Source organism: Gobio gobio (assembly GCF_949357685.1).
Source record: "Gobio gobio genome assembly, chromosome: 7".
Lineage (NCBI taxonomy): Eukaryota > Metazoa > Chordata > Actinopteri > Cypriniformes > Gobionidae > Gobio > Gobio gobio.
Window position 1 is genome coordinate 55,060,069 of NC_137103.1, and position 18,818 is coordinate 55,078,886.

The 18,818-nt window shown below is 38.3% G+C and overlaps 1 protein-coding gene across 6 annotated transcripts in view; it reads left to right on the top strand.

Annotated features, from left to right (window-relative positions):
• Positions 1-10,926: 10,926 nt before the first annotated feature.
• Positions 10,927-18,818, top strand: part of LOC307129745 (R3H domain-containing protein 1-like) — a 96,633-nt gene continuing 88,741 nt past the window's right edge. For 2 of the 6 annotated variants that reach the window (XM_079822429.1, XM_079822430.1), the window contains exon 1: positions 10,927-11,069. The gene's annotated coding sequence lies outside the window, so the exon portion shown is untranslated. The remainder of the gene's footprint in view (positions 11,070-18,818) is intronic. The other 4 variants (XM_079822422.1, XM_079822426.1, XM_079822425.1 and 1 more) reach the window with 2 other exon arrangements.

Consider the following 18,818-nt stretch of genomic DNA (forward strand, 5'->3'; position numbering starts at 1 on the left):
GTGTGAAGACAAACCCCCCGAGGCGACGATATTCTCCAGGATGGGCAAATGAATATGAATGACGCAGGTCAACTGGCCAGTAAAATATGGCTGCAGGGGACCAATAAAGTAGGAATATTTTTTGCAGGGTTGAATAATACAGGGAAAAGGCCATCTGGGGAATGCGAGGGGAGCTAGATTGCTCCATTATAAAGCGCTAAAGCTGTGCTGAATGTGCGAACGCAAGCCGCCCTCCCAATTTCACCAGGGGACGAGTGGCGGCCTCCTCCCTTGAAGTCCTGCCGATCAATTTACAGATAAATAACCTGTCTGGAGGGGGACTGCATGTTGTGTATCTTCACACGCACACAGTCGAGCCTCCAGAGCTGATCATATTTCAGAACAGAAAGTCCTGGGATCATGAGACACTATGAGGATTTGCGCTGTCATTGGAGGAAGGTGCGCTCGCCTCGTAAAGCTGGCTGGCTGACCTGCGTGCTTCGGACAGATAAGCCAAGCGCTGTCACGTCGTGCTGATGGCCGTATTGTTCTGCTTTCTTCAGTGGCTGCAGTTCAAGCGGCTGAAGGCAAGAGAATACCTGATTATAATTCGGAAGCCGAGGATCAAGCCACACATTACACGTGGAGTTTACTGACAGTTTGTCTGAGCTTTTAAATGCATTGACTAAAGAAACACCTTGCACAGGTGATATCATTTCATCACCTCGCCATGCTTTTTCTTGCCTTTATGAATGTTGAAAACAAACAGTATAATTATAATAATTATAATTAATCACATGAAATGAGCTTGTTTGACTCAAATATCACTGTGACAAGCAGGGCGAGCGAGAGCCGTGAGAGCGGCGCGAGGCCAGTGAGTGATTGAAGACGAGAGAGGACCAGGCCTGGATTTTACGTTGTGTTTACGTTTATTATGTGTGCGCGGCAATCGTCCGTGAGGTACTTTCAGTTTATTTATTTATTATTTATTATTAAAGCTACACTGTGTAACTTTTTTAGTTTATTCTTAGCTAAAAACACTTAGTTCTTTCAAAAATATATGTGCTCATTAATGTATATTTACTTCTTTCAAGTAATAAAGTATTCTCGTAAGTTTATAATATGCCATTGTAAACACATACGGGTGAGGGTTTGAATGCGGGTCGCCATGTTGCTCCTCCATCTTGAAAGTACATTAGCCAAAGAGGGACATACCCGTAAATTCAAGCTTCGCCTTTGGCGTTTTAACATTCGATGGCACCGTGTCGAATGTGGACGAGGTTTAACTGCAAGCCATGTTAATCTTGGACTAAATCGGTCACTGTAGGAGTTAAAACGAAATCGGAATTGAGAGGAAGAGAAACTAATATTCACTGGATGGTCATATACCTTTTCACCACTAGATGGGGGAAAATATCACACAGTGTAGCTTTAAAATCTGTTGAATATTCGCCGGTTCTCGCCTCCTTCTTCCCTGAACAAAGAACCGTGTTACAATTCCTAAAAGTCCAATGTACTTAGTAAAAACGAAGTGACTCAATACCTGATTATCTTGGCACTCTTTACCAAGAAGTCCAGGACCTCCACCAAAAAAATAGGCCCCAACATTAAAGATCCAGTGGTGTATTTAACCATAGACATGGGGTGCTTTATATCCCATCTGGTGGGTTTGCTGCCAAAAAGCTCTTTGTTAGTGTCATCTGACCATAGAAACTGGTCCCTTTTGATGATCCAGTCGTGTCTGACACTGAATGTGCTGGAGTTTGTTTTTGGATGAGCGAGGAGGATTTTTCTTGAAACAACATGTGGTGATGTAGGGGTTGTTTGCTCATTTTATTTGAGTCTTTCTGACTCCAAGACTCAACTAATCTCTGCACTTCTCCATCTGTGATCCTTGGAGAGTCTTTGTCCACTCAAACTGTCCTCCTCGCCGTGCATTAGGACGATATAGACACACGTCAGTTCAGTAACTGTGTCGATGTTGAACATTCATCAAATATAAAACCAATTAGATTCAACTGTAAAGCAGAAGACAATAGTTCCCAGCAGACACACAACATCATAAGACGTTGATATTTGGTTTAATTTTGGTTGCGACATCAGGTGACCAAAATTCAATGTCAGCTCAACGTCTAATGCCAACGTCGTAATGACGTCAGATACTGACATTTAGTTGTGAGGTATGGTGACCAAAACCCGACGTCTCCTTCACGTCATAATGGTAACGTCCACACAATGTCAAATTCTAACATTAGACGTTGATCTTTTGTTGGTTTTAGGTTGTGGTATTAACTAACTAAAATTCAACGTTGAGCCAACGTCAGATTGACATCAATGTCCAATGTTGGACAGACGTTGCATTTTGGTTGAAAATGAAAATCGAGTTGACGTCAGAACCCAACGTCAGATTGGCGTCAATATCGAACGTTGGAAAGACGTTGCATTTTGGTTGAAAATGAAAATCGAGTTTAAGTCAGAACCCAACGTCAGATTGGCGTCAATATCGAACGTTGGACAGACGTTGCATTTTGGTTGAAAATGAAAATCGGGCAGATTGATGTCAATCTCCCATGTTGGACAGATGTTGTATTTTGGTTGAAAATGAAAATCGAGTTGACGTCAGAACCCAACGTCAGATTGACATCACATACTGACATTAAGTCGTGAGGTATGGTGACCAAAACCCGACGTCTCCTTGACGTCATAATGGTAACGTCCACACAACGTCAAATTTGAACATCATTAGATGTTGATCTCTTGTTGGTTTTAGGTTGTGGTATTAACTAACTTAAATCCAATGTTGAGCCAACGTCTCAAGCCAACGTCATATTGACGTCAATCTCCAACGTTGGATAGACGTTGCATTTTGGTTGAAAATTAAAATCAGGTTGACGTCAGAACCCAACGTCGTAATGACGTCAAATATTGACATCAAGACGTGAGGTATGATGACCAAAACCCGACGTCTCCTTGACGTCATAATGCTAATGTCCACACAATGTCAAATTCTAACATTAGACGTTGATCTTTTGTTGGTTTTAGGTTGTGGTATTAACTAACTAAAATCCAACGTTGAGCCAACGTCAGATTGACATCAATGTCCAATGTTGGACAGACGTTGCATTTTAATTGAAAATGAAAATCGGGCAGATTGATGTCAATCTCCAATGTTGGACAGATGTTGTATTTTGGTTGAAAATTAAAATCAGGTTGACGTCAGAACCCAACGTTGTAATGACGTCAAATACTGACATTAAGTCGTGAGGTATGGTGACCAAAACCCGACGTCTCCTTGACGTCGTAATGGTAATGTCCACACAACGTCAAATTCTTACATTAGACGTTGATCTTTTGTTGGTTTTAGGTTGTGGTATTAACTAACTAAAATCCAACGTTGAGCCAACGTCATTTTGACATCAATGTCCAATGTTGGACAGACGTTGCATTTTGGTTGAAAATGAAAATCGAGTTGACGTCAGAACCCAACGTCAGACTGACGTCAAATACTGACATTAAGTCGTGAGGTATGGTGACCAAAAACCGACGTCTCTTTGACGTCATAATGGTAACGTCCACACAACGTCAAATTCGAACATGATTAGATGTTGATCTTTTTTTGGTTTTAGGTTGAGGTATTAACTAACTAAAATCCAACGTTTAGCCAACGTCTCAAGCCAACGTCACATTGACGTCAATCTCCAACGTTGGACAGACGTTGCATTTTGGTCCGGTGCCTGCTGGGTGTCATTATTCAGCTCAATTAATATCAAGTATTCTTCTCTGATGTCAGAAATCTTAATAATCTTAATAATAATAATTTTACTTTAGCACATGAATGGCAATGGATAAAACACAGTTCCTTCAGGAAACAACAGTGACACAGCAGTTAATATGGACAATAAATAGCCCCAAAAGCTAGTGTTGCAGCAGTGGGATATGATAGATTAGATCAGATTTATAGGTGATATAAACCACAGCAGATAGTATTTCCCTCAGCCGATCAGTGTGTCTGTGTGATATTGGGTTTAATGGGAACTACTTTTGTCTTTAGTATCCAGTGAAGTGCTGCTGTCTGAACGTAATATTCAAGTGGAAGTGACACTCTTATTTGATCTCGAGTTTAAATTCAGCTTCATTTTCTGGATTTGCCATTCCAAATTAAGAGCAGACCCACACACACACACACACACACACACACAATATTCAGCAAATACTCAAATCAATAGATATTTCGAGCTCCGTTTGAGCGTGCGTGTGTGTGTGTGTGTCACTACTTTGGAGGGTATTTACATAATTTTATTCCTGTACTCCCCCATAACCTGAGTGTGAGCCAGTATCCATTTGTTAAAAGCGGCTGCCCACACATCACCCAGCACAGCCGTATGCACTGGATGGGCTGCGATCGTCACCGGCCTCCCACACAGCGTTATATAAAACTAACAGCGTCTCTTCACAGGAGTATGAACGTCAGCAAGTGACTTCTCAAAGGTATCAATCAATTTAGAGAGAAGGCCGGGAAGCCGAGGCTGCCCTCGCTGAATTGCAGCTTTCTTTGCGGTGTGTTCGGAGGGTCGCCGGATCGTCTGGAAGTGGTCTTTGCTATACAGTCTGCCTGTGGTGGTTCGACTTCGGACCGTGTTAAACTGTGAAAAGCAAATGGATTTGGTGCAACTCAACCAGGGATAAGGCACTGAAAGCATTTCCACAGATCAAATTTAGGGTTAGGCTGTCGAATCTGAAGATATTGAAGATAATAAACAATGATTTAGTTCCTTCCTGTACCCAAAAGGGGTTTTCACAGCAATGCAATAAGAACCTTTCAGTGTTTTCTTAGTGAAGAACATTTAAAATCACAAATTTTCAGAGGTGGACAAAGTACACAACTCCTTTACTCGAGTGAAAGTAAAAGTACTACTGGTCAAATATTACTCGGTTACAAGTGAAAGTTGTTAAAAACTATTTTTACTTAAGTAAAAGTACAGAAGTACTTGCTTTTAAAAGTACTTAAGTATCAAAAGTAAATTTCCTTTTTTATGTCAATGCATTATTTTATTATTGTTGCATTGTCGTATAAATGCACGCTATGCCATGGTGGTTTAAGCCCTTCAGTGATGCTCCATCCGACATGCTAGCATACGACCACCTTGAACTAATTTAAATACTTAAAAGTTAGAAAGCTGCTGTCACTTTAAGGCAGAATGCACAAATCCTACACACTGATACACATCCGATATTCCCCCAACTGTTTACGTTCACTTAAAACATAATCAACTTTGTTTACGTGAATACTTTCCAAAATGAAAATGTTGACATTTTGTGTGTATTGGTCTGTTTAAGTGCGAAAACCCCCCAAAAGAAAGCTTTATACAGTACTCGTGCTCTGGCATCTGAGAGGCACAAAAAAACAGACTTCAGATTCCTCCATATGTCTATGCTTCTCTTTCTCCCAGACATTAACATTTTGCTTAAAGAAGAAAAAAAATCATCCACTGACTTGCAAAGCCGCTACAGAAACGACTTTTGACTTTGAGGACCTTGATAGAAATGTAGTGGAGTAAAAAGTACGATATTTGTCTTTCAAATGTAGTGAAGTTAAAGTAAAAGTTTCCCTAAAAAATAATACTTCAGTAAAGTACAGATACTCAAAAAGTGTACTTAAGTACAGTACTCAAGTAAATGTACTTCGTTACTGTCCACCTCTGCAAATTTTATCCCTTAAACATCACATTTGATCACTACAATTACATTTTTATTTTATTTTTTTTACCTTAAAATAGCTTGAATGTAACTGTACACCCTTGCTTCATTTAACCTACGGTCTTCGTTTGGGAATTACACTCCAGGTCTCCACAGACCCCAGGCAACAAAATGTTATTTTGTAACAAAACAATAGGTTTTTTGAACAAATGTTATTTTACTCTGTTTATTAATGTTTTTACTCAACATCTCTGCAGTTTTTGGACTATTTATAATAATTTTTAAATTTATATAAATAAATGTAAAAATATATATTTTTTAATGGATTTTCACACAAAATCAGTTTTTTTAATGTAAAATTCACTTTATAAAAGACTCAAATTTTTTAACTTTAATTTGTGGGGATAACATGGATAATTTGACATGGTTTAGTGTAAGATTTTTGCCCATCTTTTGGAAAATACAGTTTTAAAATAAAAACCAATAAATGGCTGCAGAGCTCCATGTGCTATTTGACTGACTGAAAGACATCTTTTCATAAAGATTTTTCAGTTGGATTCATATCTAAATGTTATGAAATCACAATTATAACAATTTAAATTAATTCATTTTGTCAAAGTTTAGCATTTTTTTTGTACTGAATTTTTTTTTTTCAATGATGTTACATTATGATTACAATCAATCCTGAGCAAGAGAAAAGTTGGAGTCTTTTAGTTTATCATTTATTTCAAACATCTGATTTTCTTATAATTCTACAAATTTAATCTACACTTCAGTTACTAACTGCAACAGAACAAAAATGAACAGAAATGAACAGTTATATTACATATTGAGTAAAAAATACACAACATGATCATCAAAATGCAGTGAACTGAACAGCAATAACAAGCAATAACAAATGTATTCCTGTGTGTGTGTGTGTGAGCATGATAATTTTGTTTTATGCATTGTTGGAAGTGTGCCACTTGATTTCTGTATGCGTGTTCTGTGTTGTTTCTGTTTTTGAGGATGCATTTTGTCCATTTTCTAAGCCCTGAGTGTGACTTTTTAAAACGAACATAAAAACAGATATCAATCCAATACATTTTTTTATTTGTAGACACTAGAGAGTGTTGACAACCGTACAAAGACTCATGCCATTTGGACAAAGGGAAAACATTTTTTATTTGAGCAAACGTCCTTTGGGGTCAGAAAAGACCCCGAAAACCCTAGAGGGGTTTTAATATACGCGGAAACATGAATATGCAAATTAGCCCCGCCTCCACTCACTCACATCAGCTCAGAGATGCACTCGGTTAACTTGTATACAAGTCAATGTATCAGAATGGTAATGCGTTTTATGTGTCGCTCTGCAACGTCGTACATAACAGTAATTATTATGATTAGCCTTTTGCTTGACTATGTTATAAAACAGGTAAAAATGTGTTGTAAATGTTCGCCATCTCAGAGTCAGACAGATGCCTTCTAACAATCCTTAGAAACGCTTTGAACACAGAACCGTGGAGAAAGGCATATATCATAGCATCGTAATATACAAAATTCACCCGCTATATTGCTAATATTGCTGTATGTACCCGATTTTTCATATCAACAGCTATCTATACTATCAAAATATAGTAGTAACTGTATAACCTGGCTTTTCTTGAGACTCCCTTGTTTCAGAGAATAGTTAATGATATGCTAAACCCCGCCCACATGTTGACGTGATTGGTTACAAGGTAGTTTGTCAGAAACACCAGTGATTTCAAACCGGTTCACTGCAGTTTTAAAGAGAAAATACTCAGCAATGGATGACATGAATTTGCACATGGTTTGTCTGAAAGCATATTAAAAACATAGACAATATAAATAACCTTTTCTGCAATGGAAAGGTTCCATTGATCTTAAATTATCTTAAAACATTGAACCTTTATTTCAAGAGTGTAGATCATGGTGTTTGCAACACCAAGGTCATCATGGGTTTCATTCCCAGGGAAAGCAAGAACTGATCAAATGTAAGTTCATACCTTGAATGCAATGCACTTTGAATAAAACCGACAGCCAAATGCATAAATGTAATCTTATCAAATAAGAAAAAGGTGAATGCATTTAGTGTTTTAACTTTTCTGTGCAGGGTTTCAATACAAAAGTTGCACTCAGAAGTCAAAATACATTAACATTAATTTGGGGGGAGGGGTTAAAAGACTTAAACACTTAAATGTTATCCCTTAAAAGTCATCTTTGATCAACAAAATTACATATTTGAACGCCTTTTCTTTGAACAAAAAAATCTTCATGCATGCCTTAAAATAGCTTGAATGCAACTCTACACTCCTTGCCTCATTTAGTATGCACGGTTACAATGAATATGCAAATTATCCCCTAATCCAATCACCAGCGATTTCAAAGCGCGCCTTTGGTTCACTGCAGTTTTAAAGAGAAAATACTCAGCAATGGTGTTGACATGAATTTCAACATGGTTTTTCTTAAAGCATATAAACACCATTAAAAACTTGATTTTCACCACAGGGGGACTTTAATATTATCTATTTAACTGCACTAACACCGTCAGATGACAACTTGAATTGAGCTGAATGACACTATTGCCTTCTGTTTACAGCTGAATTGAACTCGTTTCATAATTGATTCACTTTACGCAGTTATTGAACTGAACTGAATCAACACAGTTGCTGTATATTATATCACTGTTGTTTTTTAGAGCTGCTTTACAGCAGAATTTACAACTCATATTTGATTAAAGGGGCGGGTCTAACGCTATTTCATGTATTCTGACTTATTTACATCGCTCAATTTTCATTTTCCTTCTGGGACTGAGGTTTGAGCCGCGTCCAAAATCGAATACTTCTCTACTATATAGTATGCGAAAAACAGTACACCAACAGAGTAGTATGTCCGAATTCATAATATTCGAAAAAAAGTACCCGGATGACCTACTACTTCTGGCGAGATTCTGAAGTGTGCATACGATGGACACTTTACTATCCCATGAGGCCACAGGAGACGAATGGTGGTGATGGGACGCAACTGACGCTGATAGGTCACATGATAACGACAACATGGCGGTTGTAGTACGTCCGGATTACATTCATACTACATTCAATCATACTATATAGAACTAGGGCTGCGCAATATATCGTAATTATCGAAATATCGCAAATGTACATATCGCAATATGCATATCGCAACTGCATGCAATATCTGAATAATTTTAATAGGCTACTACAACATTGTGAAAAGTGTATGTTTTAGGTCAACGCATATAGCAGAGAACAGACTGGGCACACGACTTACTTATGTGACTTGCTTGACATTAAAAAGAGTTATTAAACACAATAACTTGCGAAAAAAACAACTCCTTGCAGTCTCGTGCTGTCTGCTGTCTGACACACACACCGAAACCTGCGCAAAAGCCGTTCTTTTTTCGTGTCTTGTTACACACTCGAACTGTCAATGCTTTCTTTTTCTAGAAAGAATGTGAAACAACACACAAATGATATTCTGTTTTTAAATCATTTTTAATATATAATTTAAATAGATTTTACTCACTTAAAGCAATATCGTATCGCATATCGAATATCGCATTATTTTACAAGGATATCGCATTTTTCTTCAATATCTCACATGCCTATATATACTTTTTTAACGGTCAAAAAGTTAGTTCAAATTCAAATGTAGTACCTACTCACATAGTAACCGATTTCGGACGCAACCATAGTCTTCTCCGAACAAATTTTTACCGGTCCAATCAGCAAACAGAGGGAGTGGCTGAGAACAATGATGTTGATGTTGTGCGCTAGTTTGAGTTGTAGGGCAGTAATGGCGGCGGAGAAAAGATGCGAGCGAAGCCATTCATTCTGTTGTGGCACCGCTACCAAATATCCAGAAGTTATAAAGCCGGAGCAAGAACAATCTTTGCTGAGTTTTGTTGTGGGCCATGATGTTGTGTCCCGGGAAAAGTTTGATTTCCCAGCTCGCTCCGTTAGTGGTGAAGGAGTTGCTGAAGCCCCGGTAATCGCTTCGCGTGGGGTCGGAAGGTATGGTCGTCATTTAAAGGGGCTAGTCTTTGATTTTAATGCCGTCCGTCTCCCACCACCCGCGTAAAAATCCCCGGCCGAATGACCGACTGCTTTAGACAAACACCAGGTCGTGTGGTCATTTAATTGCTGTCCAAATCCACATCTCTGAGTTTTCAAGAATATATCACTTCAAAATTCACTGTTTATATCCTTTTTGACCCCTGCAGAGCACCGTACGGTTGCGCTTCGCTGTCATTTGGATGCATTTTCTAGACTTGTATTTCTTTAAATGCTGACAAGTATTTTCAAGAGCGATATAATTCATCACCGCTCAAAAAAATTAGAAGAAGAAAAGCACGTAAACATTTGAATTGGGCTGTTATTTACAGCAGCATTTATTCTTATCATACCAAGCATATGATATTTTATTTACAACAATCATGTAATTCAAGAAAGTTAACGCTTGTCAATGGAGAGTGACCAGACTCTGTACAAATGAAATGTACGAGAGTCTGGTAGGATCAGGCTATTGATTCTCATGATAAACATGGTCAAAAAACGAGTTGGACGTTTGACGGAGTATTTCTGTGCCAAATACACTCCTTAATAGCCTAATAATCGGCAGTGCTGCCATTTTGTTTTTAGACACGAGATCAACAATGTCACTAAAGAAGTGCGTTTGAAACTGCATCAAATGTCTTTGTTTTGTTAGCATATAGTGAATCGAAAGTTATTGTGTGTGTGTGTGTGTGTGTGTGTGGACGTGAGTCTTTAGCTCCGCCCACCGCACGCCTCCACGAGCTCGGCTGTTTTCGGAAAGAACCGGTACGGCGTATTTGTCTTTTATAAATATGATAAAACTAAAGACTCTTGGGGGGATGCAATACTACTCTAGCTACTCAAGATTAACATGAGACTGGCAGAAACTGTGTGTGATGGACCCTTTAAATGCGTCATTGATTATGTGTATTACTGTGAAAGCTGCTTTGAAGAGAATGGTGAATTGACAAATGAGGAATACAACAAGTGTGCTGTATTTAACTTCCTCCAATTACCCACATACATCACGGGAAAAATCACAAATATTGGCATAAACATGAATACAAACTCTCCACTCATGTGCGTCGCTCTTCTTACAGCTCCTGCTGATATTTATAGAGCCCTCGTGCTTACGCCCGCCTCATCAGGTCAACACTGCGACGTGATTGGCTCTCGATCGGAATTAGACTGCTCTGATTGGACCGAACGAGGTGTCCGTCAAAGTGATCCACGCCGATCTCTTCAGCGGTCGCTCTCTTAGTTTACACATTAAATGACAACAAACGCTCTCTAATTATTAGCATTGTCGTCTACAATCAACACGCTTTAACGGAACCGGTAAGAATACGTTTATACTTGTTTTGGGTGTACTGTTGAGAATATGTGTAACGGCTGCATGAGCAGCTGATTAGCGCGTCTGCTAACGCTGTGTCTGAATTAGCTGGTCAGTTAAGACAGCTCGTTTTAAATATTAATCTGACTGTATTAGTATTGTATATCATCCGAGGAGCTCGGGTTACTTCGTGTTGTGCTTTCACTGCTACTGTAAAATAAGTGCGCCATGTGTTTCATTGAAACCGGTTTCTGTGACTGAACTCAACAGGCCTGTGATTTTTAAATGATTGACATGTCACACGAATACATTCACATTAAATATTTACTGATCTGCATTAATAGATTTCATTTTGAGATCATATTTCGTCCTCATAAATGTCAAGTTGCTGTCAAATATGTGTCTTGTTATTGACTGTGTTAGCAGCAGAGCTAACATGCTAACTGTTGTCAATGAGAGATTCAGTCAGAGTGAATGACAAAAGACATTAGCAATACAGCAGATATGATTAAATATGATTTCTGTTCTGCATATGATTAGCCTTATACTACGGAAGCCCCTTTCCTCCACATGAGGAGTAAATTGGTTGACAGTCATATTTATGAGATGATTGAGATGGGATTTATATCAAACGGCTAATAAGTGACAATATTGTTGATGGTGAGTGTCTTTATGTGGTCAAAAGCCTGATGGATTATAATTGATAGTGATACTCACAATTGAACATGATTTTCAATATAAAGTCAGAATTGTGAGATATAAAGTCAGGATTGAGAGATATAAAGTCAGGATTTATATAAAGTCAGGATTGAGATATAAAGTCAGGATTATAAAGTATAAAGTAAAAAGAGAGATATAAAGTCAGAATTGAGAGATATAAAGTCAGAATTGAGAGATATAAAGTCAGAATTGAGAGAATTGAGAGATATAAAGTCAGGATTGAGAGATATAAAGTCAGAATTGAGAGATATAAAGTCAGAATTGAGAGAATTGAGAGAGATAAAGTCAGGATTGAGAGATATAAAGTCAGAATTATAAAGTATAAAGAGAGATATAAAGTCAGAGTTATAAAGTATAAAGAGAGATATAAAGTCAGAATTTATATAAAGTCAGAATTGAGATATTAAGTCAGAATTGAGATATTAAGTCAGAATTGAGATATTAAGTCAGAATTGAGATATTAAGTCAGAATTGAGATATAAAGTCAGGATTGAGAGATATAAAGTCAGAATTGAGAGATATAAAGTCAGAATTGAGAGATATAAAGTCAGAATTGAGAGATATAAAGTCAGAATTGTGAGATATAAAGTCAGAATTGAGAGATATAAAGTCAGAATTGAGAGATATAAAGTCAGAATTGAGATATAAAGTCAGAATTGAGAGATATAAAGTCAGGATTGAGAGATATAAAGTCAGAATTGAGAGAATTGAGAGATATAAAGTCAGGATTGAGAGATATAAAGTCAGAATTGAGAGATATAAAGTCAGAATTGAGAGAATTGAGAGATATAAAGTCAGGATTGAGAGAATTGAGAGATATAAAGTCAGGATTGAGAGATATAAAGTCAGGATTGAGAGATATAAAGTCAGAATTATAAAGTATAAAGAGAGATATAAAGTCAGAGTTATAAAGTATAAAGAGAGATATAAAGTCAGAATTTATATAAAGTCAGAATTGAGATATTAAGTCAGAATTGAGATATAAAGTCAGGATTGAGATATAAAGTCAGAATTGAGAGATATAAAGTCAGAATTGAGATATAAAGTCAGAATTGAGAGATATAAAGTCAGGATTGAGAGATATAAAGTCAGAATTGAGATATAAAGTCAGAATTGAGAGATATAAAGTCAGAATTGAGATATAAAGTCAGAATTGAGATATAAAGTCAGAATTGAGAGATATAAAGTCAGAATTGAGATATAAAGTCAGAATTGAGAGATATAAAGTCAGAATTGAGAGATATAAAGTCAGAATTGAGATATAAAGTCAGAATTGAGAGATATAAAGTCAGAATTGAGATATAAAGTCAGAATTGAGATATAAAGTCAGAATTGAGAGATATAAAGTCAGAATTGAGAGATTCTGAAATGTATGGGTGTTGATTGGAAATGTAAGGAAATGTATATAAACTGTATCATACAAACATGAATATAAACACTTTGTTAAACAGAAGCAATCAGACGACAGAAGGCGTGTAATAGATGGTGTTTGTTTCAGTGAAGTTTTGATCGTGTGATATTTTAGATAGACTTTACTGCATTACTATACTTCTGTTTTAATGGTTATATCACATTTTCCGGTGTTGAGCGCCAGCAGAAGATGCTCGTTCTGTAATGAGCGGTTGAGTTAGGCGTGTTAAATAAGGGATCATGCTGTCAAGTGCACTTAGTAGTGACATAGTACAGTGTTGTATGCTAATGCATCAGGACACTCGTCGAATGAAAGCCGATTTGCAAAGCCGTTGAACACAAGTGACATTGGTTGAAAATACAATCACCAGTTGGCAGAGAAAAAACTAGTTTTCAGTCTTCGATGTGTGTGTGTGTGTGTGAGATATCGCTGCAGTGTCTTAAGTGCTCTTATCAGCAGTATTGTTCGGCGGTGTTCCTCTATTGGCCTGTATCTGTCAGCGGCTGATATTAATAGTGTGCGGGTGATATATGAGCTGTGCTGAAGATACTGAACACATGTACTGTAGGTGCACATCGGCCCATGGGACCAACTCACATGAGAGCCGACGGCCCCTGAGCGGCCCTTCAGGATCCGTTCAGAAAAATCCCCAGCATGAACCGTTTTAATCAGCAGGAAACGGCAAACACTGGGATTTGAGGCACACTAGCGCTTTACAAAAGTTTCCCGTCCACACTGAGGTCCGAAATCGCCCCCCATAAACCCTCATTCACTACACAATAACTTTATGAATCAACGAGAACAGTTTTTGTGCGCAAAAAAAACCTAAATAACGACTTGCATAGTGATGACGATTTCAAAATAATGCATCATGAAGCTTCGAAGCGTTATGAATCAGTGAGTCGAATCATGATTCGGATCGTGTGTCAAACTGCTGAAATTTGGCGATTCAAACTGCTGAATCGACTCACTGATTCATAACGCTTCGAAGCTTCATGAGGCCGTGTTTTGAAATCGTCATCACTATGTAAGTCGTTATTCAGGGTTTTTTTGCGCACAAAAACTATTCTCGCCGATTCATAAAGTTATTGTAGAACCACTGTAGTGAGATGGACTTTGTAACGACATCTTTAGTCAGGGCACAACATAAAAAAAAAAATCCCACTGGCCCCTGGGGCCAGTAGATCAGAGTTTTGCTGGCCCCTTCTATATTTTTATTGGCCCTGAAAATAATATAAGGAAAACTTTTCCATTAAGCTGAATGTATTGTATACATTAGGATTAATCAATACAGCAAATGGAGTACATGAATTAAGAGCTAGAGAGCCCCTTGAGACATGCAAAAATAACCAAATTGTCATTGTAACTATGAATTTTTTATTGCGTGACCAGTAATGTTAGCACTGTGTTTGCCTATATAATGTGTATCTTTGTTAATTGTTTATCTTTTGTTATATATATATATATATATATATATATATATATATAACAAAAGATAAACATTGAAAAAAGATACACATTATATAAGATATTTTTGGCTTCATTTAGCCGTAGTCACGTGACATAGGTGTTTTGAATCACGCTTCGGATCGTTCGACTCGAAACATCTGCGCTTCGGATCGCGCAAAGCTTCGGAACTACAATTTTGCGTCAGCCATCCCTGACGTGCAAATGGAACCGAAAGTATAATTTACTCGTCTCGTCTCGGTCTGTTTCGGAGCGCGCGCGCTGCCTTTGGAATGACATCAAAATTCACTCATGACACAAGTCAAGCTGGCCCGCGCGGGCCAGTGATTGGCCATTCAACTAGCCCGACATACTCTTTTACTGGCCCCGGGCCATCGGGCCATTGCTTATGTCGAGCCCTGCTTTAGTAGCTTTTAAGGGTCTTGAGAGTGTAAAGTGCATTGAGCCAATGGAGGCCTTTCAGAGCATCAGATTTACACTAAAATATCTTCATTTGTGTCTGAAGATGAACGGAGGTCTGACGGGTGTCGAACGACATGAGGGTGAGTAATTAATGACAGAATTTTCATTTTTGGGTGAACTAACCCTTTAATGTCGAGACCTGATCTGACATTTTTTACTTCCTAATATCGGCATCGGCCCCCAAAAACCCATATCGGTCAGGCTCTAGTATCATTACACCCCTACCCTTAAAGGGTTAGTTCACCCAAAAATGAAAATTCTGTCATTAATTCCTCACCCTCATGTCGTTCGACACCCGTCAGACCTCCGTTCATCTTCAGACACAAATGAAGATATTTTTTAACGCTGGCGCTACGTCATATTCTCGCGCATGCGTTGTGGAGGCACACACGGAAGACAAGAACAAGTTGGATAAAGGCGTTATTTTGATTTTTTTTGCGCACAAAAACTATTGTCGTCGCATCGTAAAATTATTGTAGAGTCACTGTGGTGAGATGGACTTTGTAATGACGTTTTAAGTAGGGGTGCACCGATCCGATATTAGGATCGGATATCGGCCGCGATACTGACAAAATAGCTGGATCGGGGATCGGAAAAATGAACAGATCCACAAGCCGATCCAGGTGTTTTTTTTCCGTCGCAGCAGAACCTACATCATTCGTCAGCTTCACGTGTGTCGCATGCTAGAAGAGACTCGGCTGTGTGGAGGAGATATTTCACGCTTGCCACGCCAACTAGTTCGTCGCTGTTTCGAGGGTATTACTGCAAAGTCAGGGTCTTTCCTGCATTGACATTTTTTTGACGGCCAAAGCCTAATTTGATGAGTTATTGTGATTTACGAGCGATGTAGAACAGATGCTGCGCTTGTGACTGAGTGACAGAGAGACCGATCTGAGAGCTCCTCCCCCGCGCGCGCTCTCTGGGTCTTCAAAATAATCAGTGTTCGCTCTCATATTTCACATATTAATCCAAATCAAAAGCTCGGAAGACCGAAACCATGTTGCACGTGACACATTCGGACAATTTTGTCCTTGAATTATCACTGGGTGTGAATTGCGCTCAAAAAACATTGACTCTTTTCTGACCAGCTGACATAAAGCATACTTTCAATAAGCGGGAGACAAATTATATCCAGTTATGAAGTGTTTTCTGTGTGTTGACATCTTTCGCGATGTTCTAACAGACGGGATTCGCACACAACGCGTCTGCTAATGTCCGATTCGTGACCTAATGACTCCTTTGAACAGAATCATTTTAACGACTGGCCAGAACAACTGATCTGTCCAACACTGAACTCATGAACTCAGTTTATTAATTTACTCAGAACGCATCTGAAATGAGAACACAAGTGTGCTTACCCATTTTAGCAAGAGTGGGTAGTAAGAATTATTTTTAATTATCAACAGTATTTCATCTTATTTCTGTTGACAATGTGTAGTAAAATAAATAGGCCTAGCCTACAATCATTTAATCTGGAGTGAGGTGAAACCAGAACAAAGTTGTTATTAGCTAGCTGAAAATTTTTATTAAATTGCATATGGTAGAAAATTAGACTATTTGTTAATTTGTAATGCTACTTTTTAATATTGATATGATTATATACCAAAACAATTATCTGTAGTGTAAAAAATGTTTGGTAACTGTCAGATTACTATTGTATGTTTGACCAATACACTGTTTTTTGTTTCCACTGCTACATTTTATTTATTTAAAGAAGTTAGATTACATTCTATTTTAGATTTGAATGCACAATTGTTTTTTAAATAAATAAGAATTCAACACCTTACATACATCTGTTATTTTGTCTTAGTTATGTTTAGTTAGTAAAGTCTGGTGCCTTTAGTCTCTTCAAGGAAGGTATAAGGTGGAAGATATACAGTTTATTATTAATTCAACAATATATCGGATCGGTATCGGGTATCGACAGATACACAAAGCCCAGGCATCGGTATCGGTATCGGGACTGAAAAAGTCGGATCGGTGCACCCCTAGTTTTAAGTGCCTTTTATGGGTCTTGGGAGTGTAAATGTACTGAATGCCAATGGAGGCCTATCTGAAGCCTTTCTCAGCATCAGCTTTACACTAAAATATCTTCATCTGTGTTCTGAAGATGAACGGAGGTCTGACGGGTTTCGAACGACATGAGGTGAGGAATTAATGACAGAATTTTCATTTTTGGGTGAACTAACCCTTTAACAATGATCAGTTTAATGGTTGTAACGGAGTCTTTAGGACACACGACTGTGAAAAACTGAAGTGTCAATAAAATCGTAAACCGTACAGTATGTACAGTAATGTCCAGTGTGAGACATTGGTTTTATAGCACACAAGATCTGCAGTTTGGTGTGGAATCCGTTGAGCGTTTTCGTTGAAGGCTTGTGTGAAGAAAGAAGAGTGTCGTCTTTCATTGTCGTTGCGTTAAGAGCAGTTGTGCAGTTTGAGGCATTAAGCCGTGCTCTCAGAGTAATGGCCTGACCCGAATCCAGCGCGGGTCCGTGAATGGCAACTCCAGCTTTCTTACGAAGCATAATAGACGCAGTCTCCATTAGAGCTCGACTGTATCATCATGTGTCGCGAGAGAAAGTCCCTTCGCTGTTGCACGTAAAAGCTCTCCGCGCTCGCTCTTACAACCTTTTAGCATTTCATTCTCACTTATTGTGCCCCTTTCTTCTGGCCTTTTGCTATGGAAATGTTCCTGCCAGATTTTTCATGTTAAAGGAACTGGATCCGTGCCTTTTCTGCATCTCTTCCTCCATCACCCATTAGAGACATTCATTCCCCGTCTCGATATGAAGCGTCTGACACCAGACATTTGTTGAGCTCTTCCTTTGACGCAGCGGGCGGCCGTTTCCATCCACCTCTGTGCGGGTTTAACACCATTACCGGCTCACACATCAGTCTTTCTTGTCTTTTGAATGCTCTGAGTATCTAGAGCCATCCATCAATGCAGCGGGTCATCGAGTCAATTAAGTTTCCACAACATTACAGTTTTGCAGAGAAAAGTGTCTTGTGCGGTTCACCGGCTCAGTTCTCCAACAAAGTTGGAGGTGTGTAATATTCTCCCGCTCCGTTTTCAGATTTGTGAGGAGCGACGAAACGCTCTAACCGAATAACTTCAGTCAGAATGTGCATGGCGCAGAGGTGGACGGTAACTAAGTACATTTACTTGAGCACTGTACTTAATAGGGATGCAACAATACAGTTAGTCCACGGTTCAATACATACCTCAGTTTTTACCCACGGTTTTCGGTTCGGTTCTAATGGCTTGTCACATCAGTTTTTTGTTATTCTATTCTTAGGCGACAGGAACCGCAAGAGGTTCAAGAGAAAAAAGACAATTTTTTTATTGCAATACTCTTTCTTTATTTTCCTTAAAAGAATTGAAAAACCTTACTTAAACTTAAAACTTTACTTTAAAAAAAAACGAATGAATGTAAAAATAAAACACTACATAGACTTCACTATAAAATATACACTGATTCTTATTAAAGCTACTGTATTAGTTTTTCAGTCAAGAGCACTGAGGGATTTTCTCTTTGTCTTTTGTTGTTGTATTAACATTAAAAGGATATTTCACTCAAAACTGAAAATTCTGTCATCGAGAAATGAATAAAGGTTTGGAACAACATTAGAGTGAGTAAATAATGACATAATTTTAGAGGTGAACTGTCCCTTTAAGGACAGCGTGTTCACT